The following is a 16680-nucleotide window of genomic DNA, read 5'->3' on the forward strand; positions in this document are numbered from 1 at the left end:
GCAAACCCTGGCTTTCTATAGAACTGAAACCGCTTAGGCGAGAGAAGGAGGGTGAGAAAAAAGCCAAGTACAGACTGGAGAAAGAGGTAAAGCAGCGAAAAGAAAGTTCTCAGAGCAGATGAATAACCACATCACAGCTAACGACCCATCGTCAGCTTGGAACAGTCTTCAGCTTCTCACTGGCTACAAGGTGAGAAAAACCTCCTGAACCACCGACAGTTCACCAACGACCTGAACGAGTTCTTCTGCAGATTTCAAACAATAGACAATCAGCAGACTCTCTCACCCCATCATCAACCCCCCTCCTCCCCCACGCTGGCTCTCACACCTCCACCCCCAGCTTGTCTCACCATCAGCCTGCAGGACGTCCACAGGCTCTTCATCAGACAGAAGGTGAGGAAAACCCCGGGACCTGATTCAGTCTCTCCATCCATCCTAAAACCTCCACCATCATCCCAGTCCCCAAGAAACCCACCATCACTGGACTTAATGATTACAGACCTGTCGCCCTGACATCTGTAGTCATGAAGGTCTTTGAACGCCTGGTCTTAGCCCACCTAAAGACCATCACAGACCCCCTGCTGGACCCCCCAGTTTGCATACAGAGCAACCAGATCTGTTGATGACGTGGTCAACCTAACTCTCCACTTCATCCTTCAGCACCTGGACAGCCCTGAAGTTTGCGGATGATTCCACCCTGGTGGGCCTCATAGCCAACGGTGATGAGTCTGCTTACAGAAAGGAGGTTGATCAGCTGGTGTCCTGGTGCAGCGACAACCACCTGCTGCTAAACACAGACAAGACTGTAGAGATGGTGGTGGATTTCTGACGCAACCCACCCCCTGTATCCCCCCTCTACATCAATGGCTCTGCAGTCTCCACTGTAGAGTCACTCAGGTTCCTGGGCACCACCATATCCAGGGACCTGAAGTGGGAGAGGAACACCGTCAACATCACCAAGAAAGCTCAGCAGAGAATGTTCTTCTTGAGACAGCTCAGGAAATTTGACCTGCCGCAGACCCTGATGATCCAGTTCTATACAGCGATCATCGAGTCCATCCTCACCTCATCCATAACCACCTGGTTTGGTTCCTCTACCTCAAAAGAAAGAGCCAGACTCCAGCGCATCATCAGATCAGCAGAGAAGATCATTGGATGTAACCTGCCAACGCTTCAGGAGATCCACACCAGCAGGGTGAGGAAACGCGCTCACAAAATGACACCTGACCCTTTCCATCCTGGACATCACCTCTTCCAGACTCTCCCCTCTGGTAGAAGAATAAGGACCATTAAAACCAGCACAACACGACATGCTAACAGCTTCTTTCCCAGAGCTGTAGCTCTCCTTAACCACAGTGGACTCCTCTGAGTCTTTAAACCGCTGAACTGAACCAACTGGACTTAACTGCACTGAACAGGACATGTCGTTCACTTGCACTACGCTATTTTGCACAGCTGTACAATGTTAACATCATCCGCAACATCTACAACATTATTAAACATAAACCTACCTCAGGAACATCTGGATACATATTCATACTCACATGTGTACAGTACAGTCTACACGTTGCCGTGTCCGTTAAGTGTTCTCCGTGCGCTATATGCACTATCTGTGTAGAATAATAAAAGTGACGTCTATCGCAGCCAAGGATCCCGTGTGTCGTCCTTCGCCGCTCCGCCGTGCGTCACAGTAGGTAAAGTGTTTAGGAATGTGGACGCTATTAATATCTAGAGGACAAAAGACATTGCAAATTCATTGTGAGATGAAGATGAAACATAATCATGACAAAAGAAGCGATTGGGCTCTGCACAATACTAAAAATATTCATACTAAAGACATTCATACTAAAGACATTCATATTAAAGACAATCATATTAAAGACAATTATGAGACAGTGCTAGGCTTCATTCCTTCACTAAAATGAAAACACTTGTCTATGTTGTGATACGTGTCTCTCTCTGTTTGGTTCAGTGCCACTGTACATATTGCTTCAATTAATTATTCTATGAGCAGCACCAACATATCACAGAAAATGTAATATTTAATGGGGAAAATGTTATTTTCATGGTTCATAATGTGATTTTCATTGCTGTGAATTTGCTAGGGTACTATTCATAATGTTTAAGGTTGAACAAAATTATTGAGTCATTAAAAAAATACCATTTTCATGGTAGTTTAAAATGGTTTTACAGATAACTGTATATAGCTTATAGAATGATTAATGTGAAAAATAGTGACACCATAACTTTAGCATTTATCTTAACCTTATACTGCAGATTCGCACGCCCGGTGGCCATTTTTAACATTTTTGACATAGTTCACATTAAAACTAGATATCTCAAGTTGTACATATAGGAAAATTATCATTCATGGCTCAAACTGAAGTAGGCAGTTGGGGGAACATATTAATACACTTCAGTATCATATTCACATAATTTGGTTTATTTTAGAGCCTCTATTGCAGATGCTAATATGCCAGGAATGTCACAAATGCTGACTTGAACTTGAACATGACTGGAATGTATATTCACATAGTTATTCAAAAGTGGTATCAGAAATTACAATAAATTTCGCTAGGGTCTTTTCTAACAACACAGAAAAAATGGAGCAAATCCATGCAAGCATTGAAAAGTTATTCAGCTTTATCCAAGGTATGTCAAGTGCACCACACCCATGTCTAAATATGCCACACCCGACACACACCATTAGCCAACTAAGCTAACATGCCAACAAATTCCTTACACGAAACCGAGGAGCTACGACAAACAACAATGTTGCACATATTACAGCAAGACCAGAAAATTCCAATGACTAAATTTCATGTCCAAATATGAACGTTATGATATCATATTTATGTCCAATATAGTCCGACAGCATAAGCTAGGTTACCGTAGCCAACTCCGGTAGCATCCGACACGATACAGAGTGCTGCAGCACTCAAACGCTCTAAAACTGTTTATAATCTAACGCTTAGTTAATGTTTAGTATTAGAATATATATTTTGTACAATATCGCTTATGAAAAATTATCCATTGTTACTCACAGTACGTAGAATCGCGTCGTAGCCGGTGTACCGTCTCACTTCCGGGTTGGCGAAAATTCCGAAAATTGCTCATATATTCCACACAAAGTAATCCGTTTATGTTCAAAAGTATCCACAATCCGCATAAAAACGAACAAAATAATCCATGGCTGCTTCAGTTTCGCCGAACAGTGTGTTCTGGGGAGCTTAGCTTAGGTTAGCAAAGGGTTAGCTTATGTTGCTATGCTAGCGGCCGAAATTGGAAATGAAGCGCCAGTTTCCGAGGGCTCAATTTAAAAATATACTTGACCAATCATGTCATATGAGGGCTGGTTAGCTTCGGAAGGATGTACACTATTGGTTAGAACAGCTTTCAATCACTTCTGAGGCTCCAGCTTGTCTTTGTGGGCTTATTGGTTCACCCTCCCCCCCTCCCCTTCGCACCTCGCCGTGGGAGAGGTTGTAAAACCTGTCATTCAAAGTCACTACCCCACTTTAGACCAATAAAAACCACTCAAATCAAAGCAGAACCGCTGCAGCTTTGTAATGAGGGATCAAATCAGCGTTAAAAACGCTTCTGTGACGCTTAGGGGGCAGATTTGTCGGAGTGTCTCATTCAGGAAGCGGATTTTGGAAAATTTTGCAGTGAGGTGAGCAAGCTTTTTAAGGTACTTAACCACAACGGATCTACGCTGTTAAGGTCTTAAATTAAAGCCTTATTAGTAAACGATTTTTAGGTGACAAAACATTAAGACATTTCACAACATAAATATGTTTTGTAAACGGATATGTCGGGAGACCCCCTCGCGGGGTGCACTTTTGTGGTCAACTTCAAAGCCGGATATCTCGCGATCGGCTGCACGTAGACGGCTGAAACTCGGTAGGCATGTAGATGGGATAGGAAATTTTGATTTAAGCGCTTTTGTTCGGAGATTCATTAATGTTTAATATGTTTTATATCGCCGTAAAGGAGCTGGGCCCGCCGGCGGGCCCACTAGGGGGCGCTTCTGCATAATCTATATAACAAATGCTTTACAATTCAGGGGAGTTAGAAAATAAAACTATAACATGCTGAGAGTGCAGCGTATAATGCTGCCAAAACGTTGTAAACAAACAGGACATATTCCGCAAATATCATACTATTTTCAAACAAATGCAGAGCAACTTTCTAATACTTCACACTACACGTACAAATACGTACCTACAATACGTGCAACTGTCCTTAGTGGATCAGGAGTGCCTTCTGAAGAGATTTTCTCAAAAATACACACCGACTGGTACAAAAACACCGCTCCTGTACAGTAGGTGGTGCTGTTGGTATCTTACAAGAGCAAAGACGCAGAGAAATACAAGAATTACACTGATGCACAGCTGGAACGGGCGTCTGAAGATTTGCTATCAAAACTGCAAAGGCAGCAAGGATTTTTTACAAAGCTGCAGTCATGAGCTCATTTAATCCAGTGCAATCCACGACGTTAGTTATTTATTCGCAGCTCATGATGCGTGTTTGCTCCGCACTTTGTTTAACAGAGATGGATGAACCGAATGAACATGGGATCATAAATTTAAGAGTTTATTGTTTCCCATACTGATTTTGTTCATGTACAGAGCCGGAGTGGCTAATCGGGAGGTTCGGGAGGATTCCCGATGGGCCGGCTCATGTCAATCTCTAGTTTGGGCCGATTGGGAGGGAAAAATAATTTTGGGCCGGATTTGGGCATGAAACTCCCGGGCTGAAAAAGTGTCCCACTCCGGCCCTGTTCATGTATGTTATATAACAATATTAAAATAATGAAAGCATTATTTTTGTAAAATGTTTTCTATTCCAAGTCATTCCAGTTGTATACAGTTTGTACATAATTGATTTTGTTCTACATTTCTACTATATGGAAAACCTATCTTAGAAAGACTCACAGGCAGTTTCACAGACATAGTGATGGCCTTATTCACAGCGGGCCAGATAAACCTGTTTTTCTTCAGCTTTTGGTTGATTTGTGTACTATGCATTAAAGTTCCAGTGATTTTGGTGTCAAATGTTTAATTTTTTTAATGGTATAATATGATAAAATATCAGCTTCCTTACAAAAAGAAAAGAGGGTTGTTGCCATTGTATATATATATATACACACTATATTGCCAAAAGTATTTGCTCACCTGCCTGGACTCACACAAGAGTTTGAGTGACATCCCATCCCTAAGCCATAGGGTTCAATATGACGTAGGTCCACGCTTTGCAGCTAGAACAGCTTCAACTCTTTGGGAAGGCTGTCCACAAGGTTTAGGAGTGTGTTTATAAGGATTTTTGACCATTCTTCCAGAATATATATACACTATATTGCCAAAAGTATTCGCTCACCTGCCTTGACTCACACAAGAAAATTTAAGTGACATCCCATTCCACATCACTAGGGCGCGGCATCTTCAGATCAGGAAGGATGCAGGACGTCTTCCACAACACAGGGACGTGATCTGGAGACTCATGCTGATGTTGAAGACATACTGCAGGACTTCACACGGCCTGCGCCGGCTTTAAGCACCCTGCGGGGGACGCCATCGGGCCCTGCAGCCTTATTTGTGTGGAGTCTATTGAGGTGTCTCCTGACCTGGTCAGCAGTGAGGGTCACTGTGGGGGTGGTTTGTGGTGGAGAGGTGGAGGTGTGAGCTGGACTATCATGAGGGGGGGGGGGGGGGGGTGAGTGGAGGGGGCAGCAGGGAACAGACAGCAGTGGAGTCAGGATGAGGGAGGGCAGAGCCTGTAGTGTCAAACCTGTTAAAGAACTGGTTTAGTTCATTGGCCCTGTCTTCACTGTCCTCTTCTACTCTGTTGTTGTTGGACCTGAAACTGGTGATGGTTCTCGTTCCACTCCAAACCTCCCTGATGTTGTTCTGCTGGAGTTCACACTCCAGATTTCTCCTGTAATTGTCTTGTGATTGTGGTCTTCATCTTCCCCTGGATCGTTCTCACCTCCTCTTTGACTCCAGCTCTGAATGCCCTCTTCTTGCTGTTAAGGAGGGACTTAATGTCCTTTGTTATGTTGTTTGGGTAACACTTTACAGTCCTGGTTGGATCAATGGAGTCCACCCAGAAGTTAATGTAGTCCGTTATGCACTCACTAAGCCCGTCAATGTCCTCTCCGTGTGGCTCACAGAGTGCTGGCCAGTCTGTAGTCTTGAAGCAGTCCTGCAGTACCTCATGAGTATCCTCTGACCATCTCCTCACTGTCTGCGTGGTCACAGGTTGGCTCTTAACAATAGGCACATACCAGGGGCTGAGGTGTACCAGGTTGTGGTCAGATCTACCCAGAGGGGGGAGGGGGGAGCAGCTGTATGTATCTTTAACATTGCAGTACAGCAGATCCAGTGTTCACTCCTCTCTGGTGGGACAGTCCACATACTGAAAAAAGTTCAGTAGTGCCTTTGACAAAGTGAAGTGGTTAAAGTCGCCTGAAATGGCTATGAAGGCATTCGGGTGTTGGACTTGGAGACGTGTTATAGATGAATGTATAGCATCACACACTGCCGTCGGGTTTGAAGAGGGGGAAAAATAAACAGCCACCATGATGACCTGTGAGAACTCCCACAATAAATAATAAGATGGAAGTCCTAGAGCAAGCAGTTCAAAATTGGGGCAACAGATCCTTTCCGTGATGGTAATGTGACCAGGGTGACACCAGCGGTTATTAATAAGCACAGTGAGACCCCCCCCCCCCCCCTTCATTTTCTCACTCGCCGCGCTGCACCGGTCGGCATGAACAGTGAAATCCTTCCACAGAAACGATGTTATCGGGAATGTCCTGATGTAGCCATGTCTCCGTAAAGCACATTAAACTACATTCCCGGTACTCCCGCCGACTCCTTGTTAATGCTGTAAGTTCATCCATTTTATTCACCAGCAATCTCACGTTGCCCATAACAACGGAGGTGACGTGCAGCTTAAATGTTTTTTTCTCCATAATTCGCCATCGTCTCACTCTCACTTTGGCTGTGCGCTGGTTAGTTCCACCTCTGCTTCCCCTGTGTGTTCACCTCCTTAACTCTGCTGGGATTTGTGTTGTACAGTCCGCTATGTCGGCCAGCTTCAGTGCAGTCAGCTGGTCCCGGCTGTACACAGAGCAGACATGTTGCTGCGCTGCGTGAGTGAAAAAAGTAAAAAATAAACTCTCTCTATTAACATGAATCGAGAGGGCACAGATTCACAAAGTTACCAACTACACATACAAATGTTTAAATAAAGAAAATAAGTAAAAGCGGAAAACAACAGATGAGCAACTGTAACAGGCTGCATGTAAACACACGCCTGAGCACCAGTCCCGTGTATTGTGTATAAAAACGTGATCAAAACAGATTAAAACTCATTTATCTAAGGAAAGACTAGCCAAAATATATCCTAACTCAGATGCACGCTGTGACAGATGTCACAATGTACCAGCCAACCTGACTCATATGTTTTGGTCATGTCCGGCTTTGGCAACTTATTGGTCTATGATTTTTAAAATTCTGTCAGAAGCTCTCAAAATTAATCTCCATCCCAACCCAATAGCAGCCATTTTTGGTGTCTCCGACTGTAATAAGATAAACAGACACAAAACCATTACTGCTTTTACAACACTACTCGCTCGAAGAAGAATATTATTGCATTGGAAGTCAAAAAGTCCTCCCAAAACATCTATATGTCTGAGTGACTTGATGCAATTCATACACTTGGAGACAGGGCCGGCGCTAGGGGGGGGGGGCAGAGGGGGGCATTGCCCCCCCAAATTGTGTCTTTGCCCCCCCAAGCACAATGCAAGCAACGGCTTTTTTTATTATCTCTGAACCAATCACAAAAATGCATTTTGCTTTACAGCGTGAAGATATTTCCTTGCTTATTCCTGATTGGCTCTTTGAGTCATATAAAAATCGGCAGACCGCCCCAAACGGTTCAGTTCGGCAGTATATGTTCTGTTAGTGTGAGTGAAAGACAGGTATACTGGTAAACACTCTTCTGAGTTTAAACTGACTTCCACATGGTAATATTTGCTTAACTGTGGTTTTTCGTTGCTTTAATGTTACTCACCTCTTACATAGGTGTTGCTTAAATTATTTTTTTAGCCGTTAGCGGTTAGGCTAACTTGGTTCTCCTAAACCTGCGCGAACGGCGGAAGCGTTTAAATACTTGCCGCGCAGTGTTGTCCGAAACGATATGTGGTAATAAAAAACAGGGGAATGAACATTTACCTGACGAATTTTAATGTTGCTTTTTCAGATTTGGAAAGTGCTGGAATTTAGGCTAAAGTACTTGAAAATGTTGAAATTGTAACTACTTCGTTTCACAACAAATATCTGTCTGAATGAACAGTTCTCTTGTCTTAGGTTAACAAATACGAGCCTCTTGTAATTCCAGGACAAAACATGAGAGAACGTGAAGACGTTAAGATTGGGCGTTTTGAAAGTGTGATTAAAAAAGCGAATTATTTTGAGTATATGTATAAATATTTAACTTAATTAAGTTTAACGTGCTGAGAAATATTGAACTGGACCTTTAAAGTGAGGTACAAGTGCTTTAATTCCACCTTGTATAGGTGTATGAACCCGGCAAACATGACATTGTTCATTGCGCTGAGGCGCGGCGCGCGCGAAGTTACAAAATTCGAGAGGTGCACGACAGCGCGCGAGGCTGCTCTTTCCCCCGTGCAAGCCGTCGCGGCTCATGGTTTAAACCACATATGTCAAAGTCAAAGCCCGCAAGCCAGATCCGGCCCGCGAATTGATTATCTATGGCCCCCTGGATGATATTGAATTACTATTAGAACTGGCCCGCAGGCCACAGCCGGCCGATGGTGTTTTGTACGCACAAACACTACATTCCCCACAATGCAACGGTAGCCCGCGAAGCCACTGCAGTGCGAAGCGTCGCGAGGGTCCGCGCGGCGAAAATGACGTAATCGCAGTGGCTCCGCCAGCGCAATGAACAAAGTCATGTCTGCAGGGTTCATACACCTTTATAAGGTGGAATTCAAGCACTTGTACGTCACTTTAAAGGTCCATTTCAATATTTTCCAGCACGTTAAACTTAAATATGTTAAATATTTATACATATACTCGAAATGATTCGAAATAATTCGCTTTTTATTCACATTATTTAATGGTTGTTTATTTTCAAAACGCCCAATCTTACGTCTTTACGTTCTCTCATGTTTCGTCCTGGAATTACAAGAGGCTCGTATTTGTTAACGTAATACAAGAGAACTGTTCAGATATTTCACAGATATTTGTTGTGAAACGAAGTAGTTACAATTTAAAACATTTTCAAGTACTTTAGCCTAAATTGCAGCACTTTTCAAACCTGCAACACAAAGCAACATTAAAATTCGGAGTCGCGCACTATGGTCACTCGCGAAAGTATAAACCTAAATCAGCAGTCAGAGCAGACATTAACGTTCAGCTATCCCCCTTCTCAAAAATGACTAAACGTAAGGTGGACACTGAGAACGGGTTTCAAGCCAGGTGGGAGGCAGAGTACATGTTCACGGAGGTAAAAGGTAAACCTGTGTGTCTTCTGTGTGTCTTCATGTGATTTTTCTTTGAAGGAAGTTTGCTTTTATCTGTTTGCCTGTTAAAAAATGTTTTCACTTGAAATTACTGACAGATCCATAAGAAAATAGTGCTTTATTCATTTAAACATTAAATAATATACACTGTGTTAGGTCTTGGTTCAATAGGCTATGTGCAATCATTTCAATATGTTTTAATAAACATTGAACCAGTCCGGCCCTCGGCTTGTAGCAAATTTGTTTTTTTGGCCCTCTGTGTTTTTGACTTTGACATCCCTGGTTTAAACGATTCCTCGCCATCACAGCCAGTATTGTTATACTGTGCATAAATACCGCATTGTACCAGTACTGTCACGCTACGGTCCCCGAACCCTTCCTTTTGGGGCGTGTGTTAACGTTGTCTGTGTCTACTCGTCTGCGTCAGTGTAGCTCCGTGGGTGCGGGTGCGTCTTGTCATTATCCGTCTCACCTGTGGCTCGTCTCGTCATCACGTGGGGTTGATGTGGTCTGTCCATTTAATGTGCGTTCGCGCAGTGTCTTGTGCTCGTCGTTGTCTACAGTCTACACGTTGCTGTGTGAGTGTTTCTGTTCTCCGTGTGCTATTGCGCAATATCTGTTAAATAAAGTGACGTCTGTTACGCAAAGCAAGGATCCCGTGTCTCATCCTTCGCCGCGAGCCGCGCGTCACAGAACGACGAGCCGACAAGAGACACCAAACCATGCCAGGCTACACCACCCGACCTAAGAAGGGGAGGAGGCCCAGCAAGCACCACCACGCCTCTTCCCCTGCACAGCACCTCGGAGCCCCCGTCACCCTCGAAGCGATGCAGCAGGATCCGTTATGTGCGGTTATGCTGCTTCGGGCTCGGGAAGCCAGGACTGAGGAGTTGGCGGACTATTTCCGCGAGACCGCGTTGCGGTTTTGGAAGGAGCGTCACCCCTCTCCCTCCAAGGACCTCTCACCTCTGCGGGTAGGCTCCCTCGAGCTCTGCTCCACGGAGAAGACCCCCGAGAGCGAGTTCGAGGGGGCGGACTCTCCGGACGAGGAAGAAGAGGAAGAGGACAGTTCACCCTCTATATGCTCCGCACCCACCATAGATTATGGCGAGGGAGAAGAGGAGGTGGACTATCCCCACTCCGTGTGCTCCGCCCCAACCGAATACTACGGCGGGGAGGAGGAGGACTACCCTCCATCAGTGTATTCCGATCCCACCATAGACTACGGTGAGGAGGAGGGGTCCTACACCGAGGAGGAGGGCTACATCCCTCCGCCCGTAGGTCCCTCTACCACCGTGGAGGAAGGCGGAGAGGAGTATGACGAGGAGGAGTACCCTCCGTCGGAGTGCTCCGCATACCCTGAGGAAGAGGGCTCCTATACCGAGGAGGAAGAGGAGAGCCCTCCCCCCTCGGAACTGTCCGCCGGGACGGTGAAGAGGAGGAGGTTTCCAGAGGCGGGCTCGTCTCCCGAGCGCTCCCCAGCCAGCGACATGGACTGTTCCCGGGGTGGCAGCTCGGGACAGCCCATGAGCTGGAGCCGTGGCAGTGAGGAAGATATGGAAGCAGAGGAGGCCCCTCCCACTGCCAGGTCCGGAGGGAGATCCCCGGGTGAAGGATTCCCGTACGGCCCACCGAGGGGCGGGACCAGCCGCGCTGCACCTGACGCGTCCGCCAGCCGCCCTGCGCCCGGTGGAGGGTTTGCAGCGAGGGCAGGAGGAGGACCGCCCACCGCAGCGCCTGCAGCCCCAGCAGCTCCCGGTCTCTCTCCCCTGATCGCTCTCCTCCTGGCGCGCAGCCTGGCGCCACTGTCATGTGTGTCCGTTCCTGTTTTCGTATGTGTTCCCGTATGTCAGTCCCCCCAGGATTTCGCGGGCCTTTTTTGTGATTGTTGCGGGCTAAAATGTTTGATGTTGCGGGTGTTTTTTTAAAAAATTGCGATGGAAGTTGCGGTGTGTTTTTGCTTTTTTGTGAGTACATTACAATAGGGAGTAAATGTTGTATGGTTTCCTCTATTTAGTAGTCCATTTTAATTATCTATTTACCTATTTATTCAGGGTTGCCAACTTTTCAAGATCGCTTGAAGTGAGATTTGAACCTTTTGGGGGGGGGGGGGGGGGGGGGGCGAACATTAATTGTTGACGGGGAGGGGGGGCGGGGTTAGCGAACGTAAGTTGTTACCGGGCGGCCTGTAAAATGGACACAAATTAAGTATTATATCGAGATCGATCGCCAGTGGTTGGCGCCAGAGCGAACTAGTAACTCATAGATATGGATCAGAGATAAATAAATTTTATCTCTGACTTTAAACTTAATCTCAGTTCAAAGTTTAAACTTATAAACTTTATCTCAGACCCTCGCCGCTTGCGTGCGCTGCAGTGACTTCGCGGGCTACCGTTGCATTGTGGGGAATGTAGTGTTTGTGGGTGCAAAACACCATCAGGCGGCTGTGGCCTGCGGGCCGGTTCTAATAGTAATTAAATATCATCCAGGGGGCCATAGATAATCAATTCGCGGGTCGGATCTGGACAGTTTATCCCCGTTTTCATGTAGTGTACCGGGATACTGCTTTTCCCGATCTTTTTGCCGTTATTTTCGTCGCTCATGCTGCTTTCAGTCTGCTCCTCTTGAACGTATATACGGAGGTAAGGCGGGAGTTTGTCGACGTCACATCAAGGCGACATCAGTGATTGGTCAAATTTGCGGGAAAGTTGCGGTGATTGGCTGAAGTTGCAACACCGCCCTGAATTCGCGGGGTTTGCTTGAAGTTGCGTTGAAGTTGCAAATCGCAACATCGCAACTTTCTGGAGGGTCTGGTATGTCTGCCTAATCTCCTTTTCCCTTTCGTGCCTCTGTGTGTTAATGTTCCTGTTTGTGTGTTTGTAAATGTCCCGTTAAATGTGTCTAACGTGTTTTCCCCGGTCTTCCCAGGGAGGGTGTTCTAGGCTGTTCGTGGCGGATTCTCCACCGAGGGCGGTCATCTCCCAGACGCAGGACTGGGCGCTTCGGATCCGCCCATCGACGTGGGTTCGGGGCACTCGGTCCTGTTGGCACCCCGGGACGGGTAGTGCCCTTGGTGGGGGCGTCTGTCACGCTACGGTCCCCGAACCCTTCCTTTGGGGCGTGTGTTAACGTTGTCTGTGTCTACTCGTCTGCGTCAGTGTAGCTCCGTGGGTGCGGGTGCGTCTTGTCATTATCCGTCTCACCTGTGGCTCGTCTCGTCATCACGTGGGGTTGATGTGGTCTGTCCATTTAATGTGCGTTCGCGCAGTGTCTTGTGCTCGTCGTTGTCTACAGTCTACACGTTGCTGTGTGAGTGTTTCTGTTCTCCGTGCGCTATTGCGCAATATCTGTTAAATAAAGTGACGTCTGTTACGCAAAGCAAGGATCCCGTGTCTCATCCTTCGCCGCGAGCCGCGCGTCACAAGTACGTTTCATAACATCAATAAAAACTTCAATACTTTACCAGATTTTTTTTACCATTAAAGTGCAGTAGATAGATTTCTTATTTTATGTACTTTCATATTTTTATCTTTTTCAAAATAGAAATGTGACGAATACTCCCTTTTATAACAGAATTTGTATTCTTTTGTTTTCTTTATATTTTAATTTCCCAGGATTATAAATATTCTCACTCATTCCTATTTCCATGTTTGAATATTCTCAGTCTTTGTATAGGTACATTTGTCAGCCTTTCAAGAAATAGAGTTGTTCTATTAGTAATGGCAGTATTGAAATGAAATACAATTAGATAATCTTTGTTCTCCATTTACATAATCAACATGTATTTTTTAATCATTGTGTTTTAAGTTTTAAGTACGAAAATGTGCATTTTTATTTCTTTACCTAATACATCACTTTAAGCCAGTATCAATAGTCATCATTCATGCACAAATCAAGCCTTGAATATATTTCTGGCTTCATAAACATGACTATCAACATGCTCCCTCATTATGTTTTACTGCCCCCCCAAGCAAAGCAGTCCAGAACCGGGGCTGCTTGGAGAAGATAAAATATTCACTTATAGGCTCTAAGAACAAATTCACTTCTACTTGGGAGCCTCTTCTGACGTATTTAGTTAAACTTAAATCTATGCCTGAGCCTCTTATCTCTCATAGATCATATATTCATCTACAACACTGAAAATACTGGTATAAGACCTAATCTGAAATGTACTGCCCTTTACAGTGATATTTTGTATTGCTTTATGGATGTGTTTGTATATTATGTGCGTGTGCACATGTGTAATGGTACTGGACTCAGATATTGGTTATCTCTAGTTATAACAACAGTGGTTTGTGTATAGGGGATGGACGGGCAGATGTACAATATTATTATTATTATTTTTCCTTCAGGGGTGGATACGCATATGTTATGCGGTGGGGAAGGGGGGGTTGAAAAAGAATGAAAATGGAAACTAATTAATGAACACACTGTACTTTGTATGTGTCCAAATTTCTAATTTAAAAAAATTATTTAAAAAAAAGTTATATATAAAAAAAACAGATAAAAAAACATTTAGAAATTGCAATGAATCAAATACATAAAAGTAACTATTCCACAATATGTGAACATTTCAGAAATGCTGAGTCCAGTGTACTGTGCACGGTGCATAAGCCATTTTGACATCATTATCCAATGTTGTAAAACTACAACAAAGACATAACAAGTTGAAAATATAAGTTGATGCATTCAACAATAATTTTGTAATTACATGTTCTAGTCATTCTAACAATTGCTAAAGAAAATAATTTTACATACCTCAGTGTTAAGATATTCACTTCAGTGAAAGAGGGAGTTCATCACACAGATGAACATCAATGTTGGCCATTTTTTATCACAGACACACTTTTATCTACCAGTTAAACTTAAAGCAGCTTTTTGGTCAACTCTTGTCGGTCAACCATGTTGTTTCTGCTGCTTAAAACAGCATTAGAACTAGAATATGTGCCTAAATTCTGCACCTGATGACCGGCACAATAACAAGCGCTGTTTTACAAACACATCTTAGCAGATAGATGTTTCATAAAGCATCATTGAAGACACGTACATGTACATTTAACACCTCTCATGTATCTTAGCAGAAAGATGTTTCATAAAGCATCATTGAAGACACGTACATGTACATTTAACACCTCTCATGTATCTTAGCAGAAAGATGTTTCATAAAGCATCATTGAAGACACGTACATGATGTACATTTAACACCTCTCATGTATCTTAGCAGAAAGATGTTTCATAAAGCATCATTGAAGACACGTACATGTACATGTAACACCTCTCATGTATCTTAGCAGAAAGATGTTTCATAAAGCATTACATTGAAGACACGTACATGTATATTACATTGAAGACACATACATGTACACCCAGCGCACCACGGACTGTGCTAACGGGCTGCCCAATGGAGGATGGGTTTCCTTTTAAGTCTTGGTCCTCCCGAGGTTTCTTCCTATTCCCTACCATCATAGGGAGTTTTTCCTTGCCACTGTCGCCTTTGGCTTGCTCATTAGGGATTTGGACCCATACGATTGTTAACCTTGTAAATCCTGTAAAGATTGTAAAACTGCTTCGTGACAACATGTGTTGTGAAAAGCGCTATACAAATAAATTTGATTTGATATATTTACCACCTCTCATGTTATTCTTGCAAATGTGTAATGGAAAGGACGATAGGCAGTAATTCACAGCACATTTGGACTAAAATCACCAATTTATTGTCTATAATTCCACCTTAAATGGTCCCACCATATTCCTGAAGTTGTGAATAAGAAAGCTAGAGTTAACTTCACCTCACCATTATCACATTAAATTCAAACTATAAGCAGGCATGTTTTGACATAAAGAGTTCTGGATGTATTTATCTCCATTAACTCCATAACTCTCCCTATTAATTACAACTAACACAGTTGTTGTGTTTCCACTGTATTTAACAGCCCTGTTTCAAACTATACAGCTTGCTGTAGTTTTATTTTCTGCAATAAAATAAAGCCAAACGGCGCATGTCTTCCTCTCAGACATTTCAATACTCCGGTGGTGTCTCTCTCTCTCCGTACTGTAAGGTGTCGACTCGAGGAGAGCGCTGAGTGGGCGGGGCCAGGCGGAGCCTACCTGCATGGTTGCTGAGCAACGTGACGGCGTAAAGACTAAAGACAAGAGGGGGCGGGTGCGCTGCTCCGTGCTGTGTGACTATTTTAAGCGAGTAGCGACAAATTTAGCGACTTTTTGTGGTGTTACTGGAGACTTTTGTAGACTCGGAGATGAACACACATGGTCTTCAGTTACTGTCCTCAGCGAGCAGCGGGTGATGCCGTGAACCCCGCCCACAACACTCACAATGCAGTCTGACAGTCAGAGCAGACCCGCACCGCTCCACGTCCACGCTGCAAATGAACTGCGCATGCCCAAAGAAGCCGCTGATTGACCCCGCCCCGTATTTACAGAGCCGGATGTAAATATAAATGCGTCTTCAGTGTAATACAAAATAAATCACTGAATTTAACTCACACAGTTTCCGTCAGTCACTCTAACATATTTAGAGTATTTTAATCATTTTTTCTCTCCCACAACGTTATTATTTTACAGCTTCAAAAACGTATTTAAAAAAAAGGTATTATGCAAATTAGGCGATGACGCCATTTTGTGACTTTTAGGACAGCCAATAGCGTCTTTCCTTACTGAGAAGTTGGCAACTTTTACGTTTTCTTGTAAACTTAAAAAACGTGTATTGTGTTATTTAAATAACATTTAAAGAACATTTTGATCTCTAAACGATAGCAGTCTTAAGGGTGAATTTATTGGATTTCTATTTCCTGGTCAGAAAACGTAAGCGACACGTAGGAGGAGTTGGATTAGATGCAGCTCCGCCCCCTGGACCGTCCAAAAGAAACTATGGACGGTGGGAGGAGTTGGATCTAGATCTAGCTCCACCCCCTGGACTTTTGCTTTTGCAGATACGGATACTTGTTGGCAACGCTGCTCTTACAGACAGAGAAGAGACTTTGATGAATCCACGTACGCAGCAGCAGTCGGTGTGTGCGGGAGAGTTAAAAAGATTGAGTATTAATATTTTTACACGAGTATTGCTCCAAATCAATATCACCGTTGGTATCGATATTTGGATCGATCCG

The 16680-nt window shown here is 44.2% G+C and overlaps 1 long non-coding RNA gene across 2 annotated transcripts; it reads right to left on the bottom strand.

Annotated features, from left to right (window-relative positions):
- Window positions 1-357: 357 nt before the first annotated feature.
- Window positions 358-3419, bottom strand: LOC143497306 (uncharacterized). Of its 2 annotated transcripts, XR_013125808.1 has the most exons (4): window positions 3045-3419; window positions 1545-1728; window positions 840-1268; window positions 358-728 (listed from the first exon to the last, which is right to left on the bottom strand). It is a non-coding gene; the product is annotated as an uncharacterized LOC143497306 (long non-coding RNA). The 2 variants fall into 2 exon arrangements; XR_013125807.1 differs by having other exon boundaries at window positions 358-1268.
- Window positions 3420-16680: the final 13261 nt, after the last annotated feature.

The sequence above is a fragment of the Brachyhypopomus gauderio genome, unplaced genomic scaffold (assembly GCF_052324685.1).
Source record: "Brachyhypopomus gauderio isolate BG-103 unplaced genomic scaffold, BGAUD_0.2 sc105, whole genome shotgun sequence".
NCBI lineage: Eukaryota > Metazoa > Chordata > Actinopteri > Gymnotiformes > Hypopomidae > Brachyhypopomus > Brachyhypopomus gauderio.